This window comes from Oryctolagus cuniculus, chromosome 16 (genome assembly GCF_051225735.1).
Source record: "Oryctolagus cuniculus isolate XC-2025 breed Fujian yellow rabbit chromosome 16, ASM5122573v1, whole genome shotgun sequence".
Lineage (NCBI taxonomy): Eukaryota > Metazoa > Chordata > Mammalia > Lagomorpha > Leporidae > Oryctolagus > Oryctolagus cuniculus.
In genome coordinates, this window is record NC_142882.1 from 26,438,624 (window position 1) to 26,461,520 (window position 22,897).

The following is a 22,897-nucleotide window of genomic DNA, read 5'->3' on the forward strand; positions in this document are numbered from 1 at the left end:
CACTATGGTTGATGTCAGAAGGCTTGTTAGTATCCTGGTCTGTAATTTACTATAGAATCATGGAAAAATATAAACTAACCTATTTGCATATCAGTGACCCATGGGTAATGAAGAATTGTGGTTAAAATGTGAAAATGTTGTAAACTGCAAATTTTATGCACAATATGAGACAAAATGGGCACAGAGGTATTCAGTAACTTACATATATAAGGGTCCTTTGGAAAAACAACAGTGATAAAGTGGTACCAGTGCTGAGAACTCATGGGCAGGTAGAATTGGCATGTGGATTTCTATTTTGGGGTCTGTTGAATTTCAGTAGAAAGTAGTTGCTTCATTTTCAGGTCTTTGACTAGAATGTCTAACACCAAGTCTCTCTCTGAGTTAGTTACTGTTTTTTTATTTAAAGATTTTATTTATGTACCTGAAAGACAGTGTTAAAGAGAGGTAGAATTAGATAGAGAGAAAGAGGTTCACGTCATAAAGAATTGACCAGGCACTGCAGATGGGGCGGCAGGGTTTGAGAGGGGGACAGCCGCACCCCTCCTGCCACCCTGTGCCCTCAGCAGGGGGGGTTCCGATACCGCGAGCGAATTAGCAGAAAACAAAGGCTCAAGGAGACAGAGAAGTTTACTGCAAAAGATTGTGTGCAGCGGAAGTGGGGGCTCTGCCTGGGGCGGACTTGCCATCCTCAACACGGGTGCCGGCCCCCCAGCACCTGGGGACCAGCGCGCCCTCGCCGCTGGGGCGTCAGCAGCGGGTCTGGGCCCCCTTCCTGCACAGCTGGACAACCCCTGGTTTCTCAGTGGCTGGGGCAGATTCGGGGCGGCAGCTGGCACCTCCCTTGGCTGGCACCCGGCATCCCCCACGGTGTGGGCTTCACATGTCCACGAAGACCAGGAAACACCAGCCCAGCCCCTGGACCAGCAGCATGGAGACGTGGGTGGCATAGACCTGCAGCTCATTGAGCAGCCTGAAGTCCAGGCGCCGGCAGCCCAGCAGAAGCAGCAGCAGCAGCAGCAGCAGCAGCAGCAGCAGCAGCAGCAACGACAGCTGGAGCTGGAAGCAGAGCAGTGCGCACGCCCAGGTACTGCAGGCAGAAGAGCTTGGCCAGTGCGCCCCAGAGCACAGTGGTGAGCAGGCTCCAGCTGAAGTAGAGCAGGAAGTGGATGAGGCCATACAGCCAGCGAGTCTTCAGGTACACCTCAAAGTTCTGTTACTTGGTGCGCACCAGGTACTAGGTGCACAAGGGCCCACAGGCCGCGTGCAGGCAGCTGGTGTGCGGGCCATGGAAGGAGCGCACCCGCTGCAGGATGGGCATCACCGGCATGGGGCTGGCGCGGCGGCACTAGCCCAGGCGGTGGCGACCAGCAGCGGCCTCATGGGTAGCCCGCATCTGGCCCCCACGAGAGGCTCCGTATGGCTGGGCCCGGCCCAGGCCATAACAGAGAGCTGCATTGGAAGTGGAGCATCCAGGACTCAACCCAGCACCCATATCAGATGCTGGCACTGTAGGCGGCAGCTTTATCTGCTACACCACAGGGCTTTCCCTGAGTTACTACTTTTGAGGTCGGTAGGCTTGTGTGCATAACTTTTCTACTGGTCAGTAGGTAAAAGAACTCAGTGAAAATCCAAGTTAAATCAAAAAAGAACCCAATAAAGTCAACAAGGGAATATGCATATGATGATGTTGAATTTTCATAGGCCACTGAGAGATGGAGACTTGTCTCAAAAGCTACATTCATGTGACTTTGCACATGTGCAAGAAGAGTTGGGTTAGCTCACATGGACTTGTAGGAATCAGAATACACAGGTGAGTCAAATTTCTTCAGAACCTGGGAGACCTGTTTGCCTCTTCAGAGTTGCAGTCCTGCACCCTGTGCATTCGACAGGGTGGCACAAGTGACACACCAACATTTCAAAGGCCCTGGGGGAGGGGGGAATCCCTTGATTCTAGTTGGAATCATCATGGAATGTTGAATTGTAAAATTTTTTTGATTATAGATGTTTCTGATTTCTTCCAGACAAAACATCAGAAAAGCCCCTAAGAATGTTCTCAGACCAATCACTCTTCATTCCCCATGGAACAGGAAGAAGATGTACACAAGACTGATAGGCCCAAGGGCTGCGGCAGTCCTGCTTTTTCACTCCTCCTGCCTTCTCAGTTTTTACCTTGACATTCTGATCAAACTTAGGATCTTCTCCAGAGTGATCATAGTTTTGTTCATGTGCTAGTAGAGCTGGGAATGTCTGTCACAAGAGAGGGAATGTGGTAGACTGGGGGTGTGGGGGGGAGCCCAGGCTACTGTGATCCAAAACTTTACTGTTGGCCCTTTCTGCAACAGGAGAGGTAGGAATGGAGTCTCTCCTTTCAACCATCTCCTCCACCATGCAGGCAGGGAAGGTCATGGGTACTTGCATGTTTCTCTGCCCTAAGGACTCACTGGAGTCTTTCAATTGCCTGTTTTTTTTTCTTTTTATTTTCTTAAGATTTATTTATTTAAGCCGGTGCCGCGGCTCAATAGGCTAATCCTCTACCTTGTGGCACTGGCACACCGGGTTCTAGTTCTGGTCAGGGCACAAGATTCTGTCCTGGTTGCCCCTCTTCCAGGCCAGCTCTCTGCTGTGGCCAGGGAGTGCAGTGGAGGATGGCCCAAGTGCTTGGGCCATGCACCCCATGGGAGACCAGGAGAAGCACCTGGCTCCTGCCTTCGGATCAGCGTGGTGTGCCAGCTGCAGTGTGCCGGCCGTGGCGGCCATTGGAGGGTGAACCAATGGCAAAAGGAAGACCTTTCTCTCTGTCTCTCTCTCACTGTCCACTCTGCCTGTAAAAAAGGTATTTATTTATTTATTTGTTTGAGACAGTTAGAGAGAGGCAGAGGCTGAGAGAGAGAGAGATAGAGAGAGGGAGAAAGTTCCTCCATCCACCAGTTCGCTCCCCAATTGGCCACAATGGCTGGAGGCAGGCCAGAAGCCAGGAGTCAGGAGCTTCTTCTGGGTCTCCCACATGGGTGCACATGCCCAAGGAATTGGGCGGTTTTCTACTGCCTTCCCAGGACATAGCAGAGAGTTGGATCAAAAGTAAAGCAGCCAGGATCAGAACTGGTGCCCATATCAGATGTCGGCACTGCAGGTGGCTGCTTTATCCACTATGCCACAGTGACACCCACCTTTTGAAGATTTTATCTATTTGAGTGGCAGAGTTAGAGATGGAGAGAAAGAGCATCCATCCACTGGTTCACTCCCTAAATGGCTGCAACAGCCAGTCACACTCTGATATCTCTGTTCTTGCTAAACCATAAGCTCTACCAATAACATCCACTCCGTTAAAAAAAGATAATCACACCAGAGGCACAGGTGTCAGCATAGGGACAGGAGACTTGAAGAATCAAGGTATATGTGGCCCCCCAAAAATCACAATGGTTCTCCAGAATGAGATCCTGAAGTAAGGGAAATCCATGGAATGTCAGAAATAGAATTCAAAAGAAAGATTGTCAGAAAACTCAATGCAATGCAAGAGCATACAGATAGGTTAAAGAAATGAAGAAATCAATAAATGGCATAATGAAAATATCACTAAGTAGATAGAAATCATTAAGGAGAACCAGGTAGAAATTTTAGAGATGAAATCTTCAATCAGTGAAATTAAAAATACAATTGAGAGCTTTAACAGCAGAAGAGACCAAGTGGAGGAAAGAGTTTCAGACTTTGAGGACAAGACAACTCAATCAAACAAAAATAAACAGGAAAGAATTTTAAAAGTCTATACGAAATTTGGAATACCATTATATTCAAATTACAGGTATACATGAAGGAAAAGAGAAGAGGCATTGAGAACCTGCTAAAGAAAATAATAGTTGAGGGGGATTTCACTGTGGCATAGTGGGTTAAGCTGCTGCCTGCAGTGCCAGCATCCCATATGGGTGCTGGCTTGAGAGCTGGCTGCTTCATTTCCAATCCTGCTCCCTGCTAATGCACTTGGGAAAGCAGTGGAGGATGGCCCAAGTCCTTGGGCCCATACAGCCACATGGGAGACCAAGAGGAAGCTCCTGGCTGCTGGCTTCAGACTGGCGCAGCTGCAGATATTGTGGCCATTTAGGGGAGTGAACCAACAGGCAGAAGCTTCTCTATCTGTGCCTCTACCTCTCCATCTCTGTAATTCTGCCTTTCATATAAATAAATCTTTAAAAAAGTAGTTGAGGATTTCCTAGGTCTTGAAAGAGACATGTACATCCAGATACAAGAAGATCAAAGGACCCCAAAAGCAGACTTAACCTTAACTATTGTTGAGGTTTTTAATCCCCAGAAGAGGAAAGTTTTTTTTTTAAGATTTGTTTATTGGCCAGCGCCGTGGCTCAATGGGCTAATCCTCCACCTAGCGGCACCGGCACACTAGGTTCTAGTCCCGGTCGGGGTGCCAGATTCTGTCCCGGTTGCCCCTCTTCCAGGCCAGCTCTCTACCATGGCCCAGGAAGGCAGTGGAGGATGGCCCAAGTGCTTGGGCCCTGCACCCCATGGGAGACCAGGAGAAGCACCTGGCTCCTGCCTTTGGATCAGCGTGATGCACCGGCTGCAATGCACCAGCCGTGGCAGCCATTGGAGGGTGAACCAACGGCAAAAGGAAGACCTTTCTCTCTGTCTCTCTCTCTCACTATCCACTCTGCCTGTCAAAAAAGAGATTTATTTATTTATTTGAAAGTATAATTACACCCTGAGAGAAGAGAGGCATGGGGGAGGGTGGACCAAGGATTTGGGCCATCCTCTACTGCTTTCCCAGGCCATAGCAGAGAGCTGGATCAGAATTAGAGCAGCTGGAATTTGAACCACCGCTCATATGGGATGCAGGCACTACAGGCTGGGGCTTTAAACCACTGAACCACAGTGCCAGTCCTTGAAGGAAAACTTTAAGTACAATCTCCCCTCCCAAAAAAATGTCAGTGATTCACTGAGAATCCATGGATTCATGTAGCCTTGGTAACCATATTCTCCTGATTCTCTCAGTTTCCTTTTGCTTAGTGTCTCAATTTCTGGTGTCATAATACAGAGGTGTCTTTTGCTGTTATTTTTACTTCTTTCCTACTCTTGATTTGAGATCCAGAGAGTAGCACATAGGAAACCAGAACCCATCCACTGGTTTACTTCTCAATTTTTGCCAACAGTGTATTATTTTTTCTTACATATTTATTTGAGAATCAGCGACCGAGAGAGAGAGAGAGAGAGAGAGAGAGAGAGAAGACAGAGAAACATGAGAGAGAGAGGGAGGGAGGGAGAGGGAGAGGGAGAAGGAGAGGGAGAGGGAGAGGGAGAAGGAGTTAGTTCTCATTTACTGGTGCAGTCCTCAGATTTAGGCAACACAATGCCTTTGCCTGGCTGAAAGCACGAGTTAGGAGTTCAGTCTCTGTAACTAGTAAGAAACCAGTGCCTATGACTTTCCAGCTAATAAGCATTGAAAGAAGTAACAAATACATAAATGGATGTCTAAAAAGAAGCCAGGTGTGTAGTAGAACCCAGGATGCTGTGGAGGAAATGGGCTTTTTCCCTCTTACTATTTGCTGAACTCTTAGTGTAGGGTTAATCTTATGAGTATAAAGTAAACTGAAAATGGATCATTGTAAAAATTGTACAGAAATAAGAGAGGAAGGGAGGAGGAACAGGTGGGAGAGTGGACAGGAGGAAGGGCAGGAGATGAAGAATCACTATGTTCCTAAATCTGCATATATGAAATACATACACTCATGAAATACATGAAATTTGTTTACCTTAAAAAAGTAGAGACAAGGACAAGGTAGAATGTAAGGGCTCTGTCTAATCTAGAAAACAGCCTTATTAGAGCCACAAATTGATTGAATTTTTGGTAAAAATCTAAGATAATATTCACTAAAAGCAGGAAAGCAAGTAGATGAACATACCCATGGCAGCCTTCCTTGGAGACCGCAGAATCCCTGTGTCTGGTGCATGATACCAGCTGTTCTCAGAGCAGGGATGGGGAAAAATTAGTGATAAGAGCTCTACACAATCGTCATCTGCTGAGTTCTTTCTGTAGTTCTGTAGTCCCGGCCTCCCTGCCCATTGTGTGTTGAATGACCTGAGAGGCTCTGATTGATGGATTTTGCCACCACACAGGGCTCTTCTCCTTGCTCCAGCTTGAAGACCTCCTGACGTTTGGTGCTGTAACACCCTGCTCCTAGAAAATGATGCTGGTTTTGTGAAATCAGTAAGTTAGAGTGCTGAAGGACAATATTTGGTCCTAGAATTTATGCAGCAAAAGTGCCAATTTATTTTTTAAGGATTTATTTTATTTATTGGAAAGACAGAGTTACAGAGAGAGGTGGAGACAGAGAGAGAGGTCTTACATCCACTGGTTCACTTCCCAGGTGGCCACAATGGCCAGAGCTGTGCCAATCTGAAGCCAGGAGCCAGGAGCTTCTTTTGGGCCTCCCACAAGGGTCCAGGGGCCCAAGGACTTGGGCCTTCTTCTACTGCTACCGCAGGCCATAGCAGAGAGCTGGATTGGAAGAGGAGCTGCTGGACCAGTGCCCATATAGGATGCCAGCACTTCAAGCCAGGGCTTTAACCCACTGTGCCACAGTGCCAGCCCCAGCAAAAGTGCCCATTTAAATGTTCTGCTCACCCTTCATGGACTCAATTCCTAAACCTACCCAGCCCAAAACCTTGCAAGGTGTCCATTTATTTGTCAAATGGGAATAAAGTGGTCCATTTCAGGGGAGTTTCACTCACCCAAAGACTGTGGTGAGTATTACTCACCCAAAGACTGTAGTTCTCAGCATCACATCCCTCTACAGGGTCCTCCTAGCATTGTCCACATGCTGCCACTCTTCCTAGCTGAATCCTACAGCCAGATCTTCAAAAGACACCAGCATCTGTACTCCTGATTATATCTGCTCTCATCAAAGATTGGGGTTGCATTCTGTGTGCATATTATTTTCTTTTTATAAGGTGCAGCTTAGTTTGTAATCTGCCTAGCAACAGAAAGCATAATCATAGGGAAAAAATCTTGCTTCTATATTAATTTTCTAATTCCAATGTCGCTCCCCCTCTTCGTTGAGGAATGACACAGGACCCTGCACTGTTCTTTCGTCTGCTCGGCCCTTCCCGGGTTTGCTGCTGGTTCTTTCCGGGTTGGCTGCCGATCCTTCCACCTCTGTGGAAGGGCGGTTCCCCCTGCCACATTCCCCACTTCTGCGGGGGAGCGGCACACTGCCGGCCGGCTCTCTCGGGGGCTGCTCAGATGTTATCCGGATGTTCCGCTTAGATGTTCCTGGTGCATGTTGTCTCTCTCCTCCTTTATAGTCCTCTTCCACCAATCCCAACTCTGCTACCCACACGCCGAGTACTCTGCTCTCCTCCAATCAGAAGCAGCTCCTGCAGCTTGTCAAGTTGGTGAGAGGCAGCTGTGTAGAAGCTGTTACTCCCTTCTCAGTGCCATATTGTGGGAGAGCAGATGCATAGAATAAGTCTTCATTCCAGTAACTTAGTCTAGTCCGAGTTGCTCCCAACAGTTCCCCCTTTCTTTTTATTTTTTGGTGTTGATACGCGCCTGTCTTCGGTGCCCCACGGCACACACTCTGCTCTGCTTGCTAGAGTTGCCCACAGGTGCTTACAAGCCCTACCAATCAGGCAAACTGAATCTGGGTCCTCTCTTCACCATGTTGTGAGGTTTTTAGGCGCTGATGCGTGCCTGTGTTTGGTGCCCTGCAGTGCATGCTCTGCTCTGCTAGAACTGCCTGCAGGTGCTTACAAGCCCTACCAATCAGGCAAACTGAATCCGAGCCTTCTCATTGCCGTATTGTGGGGAGACTTATTGATGTTGATTTGTGCCTGTCTTCAGTGTCCTGTGGCGCATAAGCTGCTAGCCGCCCACAGGTGCTCACCGCCTCCCTAATCAGGCAGACCAAATCCAAGCTCTCTCATTGCCATGTTGTGGGGAGGCCTTATTTTTCTCTATTTCTCTATCTCCGGGCATTCCTATATCTCCTATTTTACTTCTATCTTCCAGAATTCCTATTTCTCTCATTTTACTTCTATACTTCTGTTTCTCTTATCCCCGTGGCTTTCTGGCGCCCGCCCCGAGGCGGCTTCTCAGCGCCTCACCCCACGGTGGCTTCCCGGCTCTGCGCTGCTTCAGCCCATGCTTCTCTTATCTGCACGGCTTCCCTGCTTCGCGCGCACTCCACGGCCTCGGCGCCAGCCCCGCACTTCCTATCTACTCGCGCCCCGTGCACTCTCTCCGCTTGTGCCCCGCGCACTTTCTCTGCATGTGGCGGCTTCCGCGAATCAGGTCCTAGCTCATGTTTCCACTTCTCGGTTTTCAGTATAAGTTCCCCGGGCTAACCTGACGAATTCTAACCTAGCTTACGTCTTCGCTCCCGGTTTGGCTTCCCGTCTTTTGCTTCCTGGGCTAATCTGACGGATTCCAACCTAACCTACGTCTCCGCCTCTGGTCATAGTTTTTCACCTTTTGTTCCCTGGGCTGACTTGACAAATCCCAACCTAGCTTATGTCTCCGCTTTGGCCTGCCCCCACGGCTTCATTTTCCATAACATATTTTTCTCTACCCGGTATGTTTCCTAACTTTTCTTCCAACAATATTCCCCTCTCATTTCTCCTGGCTTCTCCCCACAGTCCGTATCCGAGTCTCAGTTTCTTCTAGCTTTCACTTTCGCTTTTAATCTCCTAACTTCCCTGCCATAGTCCGCATCCGAGTCTAGGTTTCCTCCAGCTTTCACTTTTGCTTTCAATCCTAACTTCTTCTGGCACTTTTTCTGCCTGGCTTTTCCCTAGGCTCTTCGCTAGTCTCTCTCTCTGGTATTTTCCCACTTCTTCCCACTTAGGTTTCCTATCTGAGTCATGGCACCATTATGTATCCTAGGCTTCCTATCCGAGTCACGGCACCATTATGTCGCTCCCCCTCTTCGTGGAGGAACAACACAGGACCCTGCGCTGTTCTTTCGTCTGCTCGGCCCTTCCCAGGTTTGTTACTGGTTCTTCCCGGGTTGGCTGCCATCCCTCCATTCCAAAACCACTACAGTGGAGTTTCCCTTATTTTGGAGCTCATTTTTAGTGATTGTGAAAGGAGCTCAGACTGTGGTCTGTAGACTCAAGTATAAACACAGGACTGAATTAACATTCTCGACAAACTACAGGAGAACATCTTCAATTAGGGTACCAAATAATTTCTTTATTTTATGTTTTAAAGATTGATTCACTTGAAAGGTAGAGATAGAGAGAGACAGAAAATCTTCCACCTGCTGCTTCACTCCCCAAAAGTCCAAAACAGCCAGAGCTATACCAGTCTGAAGCCAAGAGCCAGGAGCTTCTTCTAGGTCTCTCATGTGGGTGCAGGGATCAGGGACTTGGGCCACCTTCCACTGTTTTCCCAGGCACATTAGCAGGGAGCTGGATTGGAAAAGGAGAGCTGGGACTCAAATCAGCACCCATATGGGATGTCGGTGCTACAGGCCATGGCTTAACCTGCTATGTCATGGTGCAGGATGCAAGAATGTTTTTAAAAATGGATTTTTCTTTATTATCAGGTTTCAGTTCACTCATGCAAGAATTGCTCATAAGAATATGATGCAGCCATTCAGTTGTTAAAAGCACAGAGAACCCAGACCAGGCCTAAAACCTGTAGCATTTTTAAGTGAGTGGCCTTGGGTTGTGAGGTGGTAAAAGTAGAAAGGTGTTTAAAGAGCTGATACTTAGGTGACACTTTATTTATGTGCTTGACCTAATTCCAATGAGTTTTATGCACTTGCTATTTCTTAAAAAAAGTTTATAAAGTATGTTAATATGTATCTTTCTATTTCCTACAAATATTATCAAAATACTTGTTGTTTTTTACATGAAACTAATTTGTTGTAAATAATGAGACCAATAAAATCTGGCAACTACTCGGACAGATTGGTATATTAAATGTCATCCCCAGTGAGGCAAATGGAGAAGAACTAAATGATAGAGGGAAGCAAAACAGACTGAGACATGACCAATTTCCATCAGGACACAGAGCAATAAGAACAGGAAAACTGAATGTACATGAGAAAATGGAAAAAGGGCAAGAGGAGAATTCACTGCTGTTTGTTGTGAGGGGCCTGAAATGTAGAGTTTAATTCCACTCCGTATGACGAGTGGGATAGGCACTGGCACTGCAAACTGAACTTGGGGGAAAAAGGACAATGAATGTAATGGAAGGAAGTGGAGTTGGGGCCAGTGCTGTGGCACAGTGGGTTAACACCTGGGCCTGAAGTGCGGGCATCCGGTATGGGTGTCAGTTCGAGACCTGGTTGCTCCACCTCTGATCCAGCCCTCTGCTATGGCCTGGGAAAGTAGTAGAAGTTGACCCATGTTTTTGAGCCCCTGCACCTGCATGGGAGACCTGGAAGAAGCTCCTGACTCCTGGTTTCAGATCAACACAGCTCTGGTCTTTGAAGCCAACTGGGGAGTGAACCATTGGATGGAAGACCTCTCTCTCTCTCTCCCTCTCCCTCTCTGTGTAGCTTCTCTCTGACTTTCAAATAAATAAATAAATAAAACTTAAAAAGAAAAAAAGACGTGAAGTTGATATTGAACACCTTATGTCCAAAGTTTCTGTGTCAAATATGTATGGACGTCCAAATGGGAACTGAAGAAATGAGCTGGAATTCAGGAGAGAGATCCAAGCTGCATACAAATAAGAAACTAGGGAAAGGCATATAGTTTACTCTCTGTTCTCAAGAAACAAACAAAAAACAATGAAAAAAGGACTATAAGTTTATGAAAAGATGGATAAAATATGGTAAAACTGAAGAATCACGCAATAAAATTACACTCAATACACTGTTCACCTAATATATTTGACAAAACACATTGATCACTGAAGGATCACTTTATTATTTTTTAAGATTGAAAGAGTTACAGATAGGCAGAAGCAGAGGCAGAGTGACAGAGACAGAGAGATAGAGAGACAGAAAAAGAGACAGAGACAGAGAGTTGGAGAGAGAGAAGCTTGATTTTATCCAGCATTCAAGTGGAGGAACAGATGGAGGAAAACTAGCAGAGCAAAGTCATCTATCAGTTTCCCTCAGACCTGGAACCAGACAAAGATATCAACTCCCAACAACCTTATTTCATGCAGTATTGGAAGCATTACCAAGAGCAGGTAGAAAAAGAGAAAGCCAGCGGGAGTCAGATATGGGGCTGTCACTCTCAGGGGGGCATGACCAAGAAGGGCTGTCACTCTCAATGAGCAGGACAACGCAGTGTGGTCACTAGAAGATGGTCAAAGCAGGGCTGCCACGCCCAGAGGGGCGGTACAAAGCAAGACTGCCACAGCCAGAGGGCCTGCACAAACCAGGTCTGTCACTCTGACAGAGGCTGGACAAAGCAGGGCTGTCAGTCCCAGGGGGATAGGACAAATCAGGGCTGTCACTCCCAAGGTCGGGACAAAGCAGGGCTGCCAGTACAAGAGGGCGGTACAAAGCAGGCTGTCACTCCCTCAGGGGTGGGATACAGCAGGGCTTTCACTCTCAGGGGGCAGGAAAAAGCAAGATGGTCACAACCTCAGGGGTGGTAAAAAGCAGGGCTGCCAGGCACAGAGGGGCGGGACAAAGCAAGACTGCCACAGCCAGAGGTCCCGGACAAACCAGGTCTGTCACTCTGAGAGGGACTGGACAAAGCAGGGCTCTCACTCACAGGATGTGGGATTAAAAAAAAAAAAGAAAGAAACAGGCAAAAAAGTCATCAAATTTCACAAGAGGAAAACCTAAAGTCCATATCTGCAGAAGACATGATTAGACCCTTGGAAACACCTGCACCGCCCATCAAAAAGCTGTGAAAATGGATGAACTATTCAAGGAGCAAGTAGGTCACGCAGTCTGCAGTCCGTACCTAACGTGGTATAGGGCCACTCCCCCCACGCTGACAGACCTCAGACTGGGATTTCATCCTACCCAACATTTTCACACCTGATTCCCCTTCCGAAAGGGGTAGGAGTAAGTCTTTTTCGGGGCCGAGACTGGCCCCGAGGACTGAGGAACCTGTGGCAGCTCTTTGCAGCAGCAAGCCAGGGGCTCAGACCGCTTTTGTGAGCGCCCAGTAACTGTTGCCAAGCAACGCCTGAACACGCAACTGCGCAGGCGCTCCTGGCTCGCGAGCTCTGTGGGCTGCACATGTGCACGCGCACAGAAGCCTGGCAGCCAAGAATGCTCAGTGCGCATGGGCAGGGGGAATCAGAGCACTTGGGTTGCTTTCCAAGGTCAGTGGGACTTGACTAAGCGTTGGTGACATTTTGGGAAAGCGGTCCCTGCAGCCAGTATGACTAAACTGGTGCAGAGTGTCAGGATGCTGAAGGCCTCAGGCAGAGTTAACTCCCTTGAAACCCCTCTCTCGGAATCAGCGGATCCCCAAGCAGATTCCCCCTCCACATCCCCTGGGGTCCTAGTCGGTTTCCATGGGAATTCTAGAAAGGAAGCCATGACTTTAAACATACTCATAGTATAGATACCACAAAGGCAGTCACTTATTTCATTTTCAGAAATGGTTTCTTCTGCTTATGCACTACTAATCCAAACTTTGGTTCCTGTCTACCTTTCATTTCACATCAGCAAAATGATTGTTAAAACTCCAACCAGTGATTGTCAGTTCCTCAGAGTCACAGGTTGATGTCATTCTCCTCCTCTTCTCCTAATCCTCATCTGAATGTGATGTCTATAAAATGTTGTCACTGACGCATTCATGAAAACATTGATTACTATGAATGTGAAATCGATGCACACACATATCCTCTATTCATGAATATTCCAATACAGAAAAGCAGTCCCAAGAAAGACTTCCAGAAGTTTGAAGCAGTTAAAGAAGCAGAAGTTGCAGCAGGCGTGAAGGTGCAGCAGGTGAAGCTGCCATGAGAGACAATGGCATCCATATCCAAGTGCCACTGGGAGTTCTGGACACTCTGCATCTAACCTAGCTTCTTGCTAATACACATGAGAATGAGCTGGTTCATGATCCTAGTTCTTTAGTCCCTGCCACCACCACACCAGTCAGAGACCTGGGTAGAGCTCCAGCTTCCTGGATCCCACCTGGCCCAGCCCAAGTTCTTGAAGAATCTGGGAGAGTGAACCAGCAGATGTGAGATCTCTCACTCTTTCACTCTCTCACTCTTCCATTGAAGCAAATACATGTCTGAGAAAATGAGAAAAATGTTACAAAGAATAAATTCTAAGAATAATATCAAAAAGAAATGAACATCCTATTGGGATCTGCCCACTCTAGCATTTTGATCCTTTAATCATAGACAAAAAGATATAGAGATATAATGAGTTGCACCCAGATTATTTTTTCAGGTTTAATCAACTAAAGGAAATTTGTCATTATTTCCTTTTCTCACAGACAATTTTCATGAATGTCAACATTTTTCCAATGACTGGTTTGGTCACTGGATCCCATTACAGGGAAATAATATGACTTAAGATAGCAGTGTGTTGATTCACTCGTTTACCCACTCACTCAGGAAAGCAACACTTCCTGGGACTATCACTTCACAGTCACAATCCTAAGAGAAGCCAAAAGGACGAAAGGTTGATTTTACCCTATATTCAAGTGGAGGAACAGATGGAGGAAATTTAGAAGAGCAAAGTCATCTGTCAGTTCCCCTCCGACCTGGAACCAGACAAGGATATCAACTCCCACGGTTATTATTTCATGAAGTATTGGAAGCTTCACCATAGCAGTTAGAAAAAGAGAAAGGCAGCGGGAGTCAGACATGGGGCTGTCACTCTCAGGGGGGCAAGACAAAGAAGGGCTGCACTCTCATGGAGCAGGACACAGCAGAGCTGTCACTCCCAGAGGGGTGGAACACAGCAGTACTGTCAATCCCAGGGGTTAGGAAAAAGCAAGACTGCCACCACCAGAGGGGCAGTACAAAGTAGGGCTCCAAGATCCCAGAGTGGCAGGACAAAGCAAGGCTGCTAGAGCCATAGGACTGGGACAAAGCAGGGCTGTCACCCTCAGGGAGCAGGACAAAGCAGGGCTGTCACTCCCAGGTGACAGGAGAAAGCTGGACTGTCACTCCCAGATAGTCGGGACAAAGCAAGGCTATTACAAGCCGAGGGGTGGGGAAAGAAAGGTGGTCAGTCACAGGGGGCATGACAAACAAGGCTGAGACACCCAGAGGGGCGGGACAAAGCAAGACTGCCACAGCCATAGGGCCTGGACAAAGCAGGGCAGTCACACTGAGAGGGGCTTGACAAACAGGGCTGTCACTCCCAGAAGGCTGGGACAAAGCAAGGCTCTCATTCTCAAAGGGTGGGATAAAGCAGCGCTGTCACTCCCAGAGGGGCAGGATAATGCAGGGCTGACACACCCAGAGGGGAGGGGCAAAGCAGGGCTGTCAGGCACAGGGGGCAGGACAAAGCAGGGTTATCACTCCCTGAGGGGCGGGACAAAGCAAGACTGCCACAGCCAGAGGGCCTGCACAAACCAAGTCTGTCACTCTGACAGAGGCTGGACAAAGCAGGGCTGTCACTCCTGGGGTTGGGAAAAAGCAGGGCTTTCATTCCTGGGGTCGGGAAAAAGCAGGGCTGTCACACCCAGAGAGCCAGGGCAAAGCAGGGCTGTCAGTCCCAGGGGGATAGGACAAATCAGGGCTGTCACTCCCAAGGTCGGAACAAAGCAGGGCTGCCAGTACAAGAGGGCGGTACAAAGCAGGCTGTCACTCCCTCAGGGGTGGGATACAGCAGGGCTTTCACTCTCAGGGGGCAGGAGAAAGCAAGATGGTCACAACCTCAGGGGTGGTAAAAAGCAGGGCTGCCAGGCACAGAGGGGTGGGACAAAGCAAGACTGCCACAGCCAGAGGTCCCGGACAAACCAGGTCTGTCACTCTGAGAGGGACTGGACAAAGCAGGGCTCTCACTCACAGGGTGTGGGATGAATAAAAAAGAAAAAGAGGAAAACAGGCATCAAATTTCACAAGAGGAAAACCAAAAGTCCATATCTGCAGATGACACGATTAAACCCTCGGAGGCAGCTCCACAGCCCATCAAAAAGCTGTGACAATGGATGAACTATTCAAGAGGTAGGTAGGTCACACAGTCCGTACCTAACGTGGTCTCGGGCCGTTCCCCCCGCGCTGACAGAACCCGGACTGGGATTTCTTCCTACCCAGAGTTTTCACACATGATTCCCCTTCCAAAAGGGTAAGGAGCTAGCCTTCTTTCGTGCTGAGACTGGCGGCCACCTCTCACAGACTCCGAGGCATGAGGCACCTGTGGCAGCTGTGTGCAGCTGCAAGTCGGGGTCTCAGGATGCTTCTCTGAGCTCACAGTAACTGTTGCCAAGCAACACAACTGCACAGGCGCGCCTGGCTCCGGAGCTCTGTGGGCTGCGCATGCACACAGAAGCCTGGCGGCCAGGAGTGCTCAGTGCACATGTGCAGGGGGAATCAGAGCACTTGGGTTGCTTTCCAAGGTCAGTGGGACTTGACAAAGCCTTGGTGATGTTTTGGGAAAGCGGTCCCTGCAGCCAGCATGACTAAACTGGTGCAGAGTGTCAGGACACTGAAGGCCTGATGCAGAGTTTACTCCCTTGAAACCCCTCTCTCGGAATCGCCTGATCCCAAAGTGGATTCCCCCTGCACATCCCCCGGGGTCCTAGTCAGTTTCCATGGGAATGCAAGAAAGGAAGCCATGATTTCACACACACACGTAGTATAGGTACCACAAAGGCAGTCACACATTTCCTTTCTAGAAACGGTTTCAACTGCTCATACACCACTAAACCAAACTTTTGTTCCTGTCTACCGTTCATTTCACATCAGCAAAATGATTGTTAATACTTTCACCAGTGATTGTCAGTCAGTTCCTCGGAGTCCTGTGTTGATAACATTCTCTTCCTCTTCTCCTAATCCTCATCTGGATGTCATGTCTATAAAATGTTGTTATTGATCCATTCGTGAAAACATTGATTCCTGTGAATGTGAAATCGATGCACACACCTATCCTCTATTCATGAATATTCCAATACAGAAAAGCAGTCCCAAGAAAGACTTCCAGAAGTTTGAAGCAGTTAAAGAAGCAGTAGTTGGAGCAGGCGTGAAGGTGCAGCAGGTGAAGCTGCCACAAGAGACAATGGCATCCATATGCAAGTGCCACTGGGAGTCCTGGAGACTCTGCATCTAACCCAGATTCTTGCTAATGCACATGAGAATGAGGTGGTTCCTGATGTGAGTCTTCAGTCCCTGCCATGGCCGCCCATGTTTGGGCCCTGAATAGAGCTCCAGCTTCCTGGATCCCATCTGCCCCAGCCCAAGTTCTTGAAGGAATCTGGGAGAGTGAACCAGCAGATGTGAGATCTCTCAGTCTCTCCCTCTTCCATTCAAGTAAATACATGTCTGATATAATGGAAAAAAGTTTTTCTTCTCTCTCTGGATGGTGGAGGCAGACTGAGGATGGCCGGTGCTGGCTGGGACACAAGAAGCATTTGTTTTATGTTCTCCAGGAGGATAGATATTTGTGAATGAAAATTTCTGGGTCACTGAGTAGAGCACTCACTCACTGCACACAGATCAAGGATTCCCTTGTCACCAGAATCCACTATGCCCCCACCAGCCTCTGCCTACAGCTGATAATTGAAGAATTTGATCCCTGTGCACCTACAGTAGCATTAGACTAGGCACTGAGGAATGACGAGAACACCATTTCAGGCATAGGAGGAGATTGAGGCTGAGAGACTGGGTATAGGAGACAGACATCATTTTTAAAGATTTTTAATTGACACATAATAATTGTCCATATTTATCAGGTCCGGTGTGATGTTTCAATACATGAAGACTGAATGTAATGCTCAGAACAGAGTAATAGGCATTATCTATCACCTCAGACCTTTATCAATTTGTTATTGTGATTAGAACATTCAGAATTCTCTCTTAATAGCTACTTAGGAATACACAATGAATTATTATTGTTAACTGCCGTTGCCCTGTTGTGCTATAAAATGCTAGAAACCAATTCTTCTATATAACTACTTTTGTACCCATCAACCAGGTCTATGTAGGTTTTTTCCTCCCCCTTCCCAGGCTCTGGTAACCATTCTTTCTGCTTCTGTGAAATCAACATTTTTAGCTTCTAGATATGAGACAGCACATGTGGTATTTGTCCTTCTATGGCTGGGTTATTTCACTTAGCATGCCCTGCAATTCCATCCATGCTGCAAGCGACTGGATTTTTTAAGATTTATTTTATTTATTTGAAAGGCAGAGTTACAGAAAGAGAGAGGAGGACAGTGTGTGCAAGAGAGAGCAAGAGAGAGACAGAGAGAGATCTTCCATCTGCTTGGTTCACTCCTCAAAGGGCCTGGCGAATATACTTCAGTGGTGAGCCCTATGAGAAGAGGAAATGGATTCAATGAACATCTGTGCAGTCCCCAGACTATCAGCTCTGCTGATTTCTTGCTTGTGACCTTGGATGGGGTACTTAACCACTCTATGCCTTCACTTCTTCCTGTATAGCATTAAGGTAATGAAATCATCTGTGTTATGTGACAAGATTAAGCAAGGATTAATACACGTGAAACATTTAACACAGAAGCTAGCACACATTGGGCGCTTGATAAATGACATCAAGCTGTACTCGTGACATCTTTTAGAGAACATAATGCATGTTAGAGTAGAAGTCCTCAGAAGTTTTAAAGGAGAGAGACTGTTTTTTTTTTTTCAAAGTTGACTAACCCAGACTTTCCCAAACATGTTTGTCCTGCAAAACTGTCTTTTTTTTTTGGTATGACACCTTTCAGCATCCAGTGAAACTGGTATTTAATCTTTCTGACAAGTACATTTCTTTGGCTCCATTGGAAAGATAGGTGGATTCCGGGGGAAGTTTAGTAAACCAAGGTCTGAAAAGTATTGATTCTAGAGAGCATTAAAATTCATCCTCTACTTGTTAAATGCTTATGAAGCATGTGCAGACATACTCTGTTAGTTCACTTGGTTATTTCTACTCTTATTATTGTGCCTTAGCATAGGCATTGTGTATATTAAATATATGTAATATATATATATATTTTCATAGGTATAAAAAAGGGAGGGTCAGCGAGGTAAAACCAGTGCCTTAATCCCAGAGCCGGTAATTGCTAGAGCTGATATCCAAGCCCAGATGTATCTGAACTTGAGAGTCTATGGATTTTTAAAGAACTGGTACTGCAGCCAGGCTCTAAAAACATAGATCTCCAGTGGCCTTTAAAGAAAGCTGGACCTCAGCACTAACAAAACACTACAATAGCCTGCTGCTTTTTGTCAGCCTTCTTGGGGAAGGATAATAGATTTGTGGTTACCAGTGAGCTCTTTGACAATGAGATGTAGGAGAATTTAGAGCACTGTTGTGGGGAGCAACTGAGACTAGACTAAGTTACTGGAATTAAGACTTATTCTATGCATCTGCTCTCCCACAATATGGCGCTGGGGAGGAGTAAACAACTTCTACGCAGCTCCCTTGCCAATTTGACTGATAAGCTGCAGGAGCTGATCCTGCTTCTGATTGGAGGAGGGCAGTGTGCTCAGCATGTGGGTAGCAGAGTTGGGATTGGTGGAAGAGGACTATAAAGGAGGAGAGAGACAACATGCACCAGGAACACCTGAGGAACATCTGAGCAGCTCCCGAGAAAGCTGGCCGGCGGTGTGCCACTCCTCCACAGAAGTGGGGAAAGCGGTAGGGGGTGCCACCCCTCCACGCAGGCGGGGGCCGGCAGCTAACCTGGGATGGCATCGTTCCTCTGTGAGTGAGGGAACGGCAGCTAACCTGGGAAGAGACGGCCAGAAAGAACAGCGCAGTCTCTAAGATTGAAAGCGAAAGTGAAAGCTAGAAGAAACATAGACTCAGATACGGACTGTGGGGAGAAGCTAGGAGAAATCTAAGGTTGAAAGCGAAAGTGTAAGCTGGGAAAAACTTAGACACGGATACGGACTGTGGGGAGAAGCTAGGAGAAATGAGAGAGAAATATTACTGGAAGAAAGCTAGGAAAAGTACTGGGTAGAGAAAAATATAAGCTAGGGAAAGCGAAGCTGCGGGGGTAGGCCAAAGTGGAGACCTAAGCTAGGTTGGGATTTGTCAAGTTAGCCCGGGGAGCAAAAGGTGAAAAACTAAACCGGAAGCGGAGACGTAAGCTAGGTTGGCATTAGACTTAAAACTAAACCAGTAGTGGAAACGTGAGCTAGGCCGTGATTCGCGGAAGCCGCTGAGCGCAGAGAGAGCGCCTAGGGCACGAGTGGAGAGAGCGCACAGGGCACAAGTAGATAAGAGTGTGGGGCTAGCACGGAGGCCGTGGGGGCAAGTGTGAAAGGCGCGGAGACCGCGGAGCGCATGCGAAGCCAGGAAGCCGCGCAGATGAGAGAAGCATGGGCTGAACCCACACAGAGCCAGGAAGCCACTGCGGTGTGGGGTGCTGGGAAGCTGCTGGGCAGTGGGCACCAGGAACCCATGGGGATAAGAGAAATAAGAATGCTGGGAGATAGAAGTAAAATGAGAGAAATAAGAATGCCCAGAGATAGAAGTAAAATAAGAGAAATAGGAATGCCTGGAGATAGAGAGAAATAGAGAAAAATAAAAAAGGCCTCCCCACAACACGGCAATGAGAGGGCTTGGATTCGGTCTGCCTGATTAGTAAGGTGGTAAGCACCTGCGGGCAGCTAGCAGAGTATGCGCCGTAGGTCACCGAAGATAGGCACGTATCAACACCAATAAGTCTCCCCACAACATGGCAATGAGAGGACCCGGATTCTGTTTGCCTGATTGGTAGGGCTGTAAGCACCTGTGGGCAACTCAAGCAGAGCAGAGCAGAGTGTGTGCCATGGAGCACTGAAGACAGGTGCGTATCAATGCCAAAGAACACCTCTGAGGAGGCGGGGGGCTGGCAGCCAACCTGGGATGGCGTCATTCCTCCGTGAGTGAGGGAATGGCAGCTAACCCGGGAAGGGCCAGGCAAAGAGAACAGCGCAGGGTCTAGTGTCATTCCTCCATGAATGGGGGAGCGACAACTGTGATTTAGGAATTTTGAGGGGATGTCAGAGGGTTCAGGGTCTGAATTACAGATAAAAGAATATATAGCTTACCAACTTAAAGAAGGTTATCACAATGTCCCTGTTTGAAGTATATATGTTCCTCTTTCTTTTTTCAACTCTCCAATGTACTCAAGAAACTTTAGCAAATAGAAATGGATTAATTTAAAGTTTTATTTCTGAAAAAAATTTTGCTCTTTGTAATGTGCAGGACCCTTCTCCTTTGATGGGAGACACAGATACTTACCTGAATCTAGGTTGAAAATGTGATGTAAAAAGGAATTATGATAAATAGATACTTTGCAATTAAAAAAAATCTGGTGCTGGACAACTATTTTGGCTATGTTCATCAGATCCAAATAGGATGTTCATTTCTTTCTCAGAAACAGGTGCCTACTCTCATACACAGTGCAAGGATCTGAAACAGCAACTTAACTCACTGAACCATAACACCTGTCCCTGTTTACCTCATATATTACATTACTTGCACTGTAGAATCAGGAACGGAAGGATATTTTCCTGTAATAGAGTGAAGAATGTATTTCCATTATTATCCTTTAAGCATGGAGAGAAAATGCATGGATATATAATGAATTACACCTAGATTATTTTTTCAGCTTTAATCAGCTAAGGAAAATTTGTCATTATTTCCTTTTCTCACAGAAAATTTTCATGAATGTCAACATTTTTCCAATGACTCATTTTGCCACTCCTTCCCATTAAAGAGAAATAATTCAACTTCAGGAAGCAATGTTTTGATTCACTCATTTACCCACTCACTCAGGAAAGCAACACTTACTGGGACTATCAAGTCACAGTTACAATCATAAGAGAAGCCAAAACAAAGTTCCACTATTTTTAATTCTCTGCTTCTCCAAAGTTGGCCTGGATCTTTCCACTCTTTTTTCCTTTCCCAGTATGCCAGAGTTTTCAATGATTAGAATCTCAGTGATTCCCTGTGCCTTGGGCTGCTGTGCCTCCTGAGCCTCTTTGGCTGCATTGCTGGATGTTGGTTGGGAGGTTGCTCTTGCTGGAAGTGTGAAGGGCCTTCTCTTGGGTGCTGCCAACATTGTCAGAACAGTGCAGCATCTGTGCCTTGGTTGCCTTTCCCACAAAATAGGGACATTTTACAGATTCCATGCCTACTTATCTATGAGCTATACAGAGCAAAGTTTCCAAAAGTTGTAGGGGTGATGGTGTTCAGGAGCAATAAGACATTCAGATCACTTTTGTAAGAAATAAATTATTTATTTGAGAGGTAGAGTTATAGACAGTGAGAGGGAGAGACAGAGAGAAAGGTATTCCATAGCACTCATTTGGCCCCATTTACTTTTCTCTTTGGTTTTAATATGAATTTGTTGAAAATTTCAGTGACCAAAACCAAGTGCAGCAGCACATTGGTGTTTCTACAGGCCTGCAAGTGCCTAGAAAGCTGCGGGCTTGGGAATGCACGACCTCCCTGGGAGACCTCTCATGGCAAGGGTGAACTCCCTGGGGACACATATGCTGCAGTTCAATATGTTTTCTAGAAATTTATTTATTTATTTGACTGTCAGAGAGAGAGAGAGAGAGAGAGAGAGAGATTTTTCCATCCACTGCTTCACTGCCCAGATGGTTGCAATGGCAAGGGCTGGGCTGTGCCAAAACCAGGAGCCAGGAGCTTCTTTCAGGTCTCCTATGTGTGTGGCAGGGACCCAGGCACTTGGAGCATCTTCCACTGCTTTTCTGAGACCATTAACAGGGAGCTGGATTGGAAGTGGAGCAGCCAGGACTTGAACCGATGTTCATTTGGGATGCTAGAGTCATAGGCAATGGTTTTACCTTCTATGCTACAAGCCAGTGTATATATATATATATACATATATATATATACATATATATATATGTATATATATTGCAATATATATATATATAAAATTATTTCTTTGAAAATCAGGGTTACTCAGAGAGAAGGAGACACACATACACAGGCACACACACAGAGAGAGAGAGAGAGAGAGAAAGAGAGAGGTTGTTTCACTCCCCAATTGGCCACAATGCCAGAGCTGAACCAATCCGAAGCAAGGAGCCAGGAGCTTTTTTCAGGTCTCCCACATGGGTGCAGGGGCCCAAGCACTTGGGCTGTCTTTTGCTGCTTTCCAAGGCCATTAGCAGGGAGCTGTATTGGAAGTGGAGCAGCCAGGACTTCAACCAGTGTCCATATGGGGTGCCAGAGTCACAGGCAGTGGCTTTACCTGCTATACTCAATGCCAGTGCCCAATATATTTTTTTAAATTAGCCTTTTTCTTGTTGGCTCTACAAATCTCCCATTTGATCCGAAACCAAAGGAAGCCACCTGCCAAGAGTGGAGCTCTTCCTCTAGCTGCTCCACACTCTACTTCCTGTGTCTCATCTAGTTCTCACCTCTTCTTCTCACCTCCTCTGTCGTCATTCAGCCAACCTTGGTCCAGAGTGGTGTATGCACATGCCCCAGAGGAATGGGTGACAAACTCAATGAAGCCTACAGCCTGTCCCAATGCACAAGGCCTGCTTGAGCTATGCATCCACTAGCCACAGACTACACATCTCTACAAATGTTGGAGCCCAGGGTCCCTGAACTATGGGGCTCACAGGGGAAGAAAGAAGCAAAGGTTTACTTTTTCCAAGGCAGCCAATCCTGTCAGAGTTTATTTTCTCCTCCTAACCCAAGAATTTGCATCCTTCCTTCTCATATCAACAGTGCTATTCCACTGTCAACCCTAGCTCAAGAGCCCTCTACTGCCTTGTCCTCAGGTTGTTTTGTTCATGAGCAACCTGGTTTCCTACCTCCAGTGGCTCCCAAAGCCAGAACCACTATCACCTCTAGACTCTGGAGTCAACCCT

At 47.0% G+C, this 22,897-nt stretch overlaps 1 pseudogene; it reads right to left on the reverse strand.

Moving 5' to 3' along the window:
* Window positions 1-876: 876 nt before the first annotated feature.
* Window positions 877-1,327, reverse strand: LOC149121627 (transmembrane protein 250 pseudogene; annotated as a pseudogene).
* Between the last annotated feature and the right edge of the window lie 21,570 nt (window positions 1,328-22,897).